The following is a 250-nucleotide window of genomic DNA, read 5'->3' as shown; positions in this document are numbered from 1 at the left end:
TATGCTTTGGTGTCTGAAGGCCTGTTTGGGCCGTGGGACAGCCCTGCTCTGAGGTGCAGTTTCTACGTGCGGAACACGGGCCACAGGACGGGAAGGTACCGGGTGCTGAGGCGAGCAGGGTAAGCACAGCCGGTCCTGAGAGAAGCGGAGCCAAGGGGCAGGGCAGGGCAGGGAGGCCTACGGGAGCGCCGCACGTACAAGCAGCAGCTGGTATGTGGACGCTTCGCCAACTCGGCTTGGGCCGGGCGTT

The sequence above is a fragment of the Pygoscelis adeliae genome, unplaced genomic scaffold (assembly GCF_000699105.1).
Source record: "Pygoscelis adeliae isolate BGI_AS28 unplaced genomic scaffold, ASM69910v1 Scaffold108, whole genome shotgun sequence".
NCBI classification, from domain to species: domain Eukaryota; kingdom Metazoa; phylum Chordata; class Aves; order Sphenisciformes; family Spheniscidae; genus Pygoscelis; species Pygoscelis adeliae.
This window is presented reverse-complemented; position numbering follows the sequence as displayed.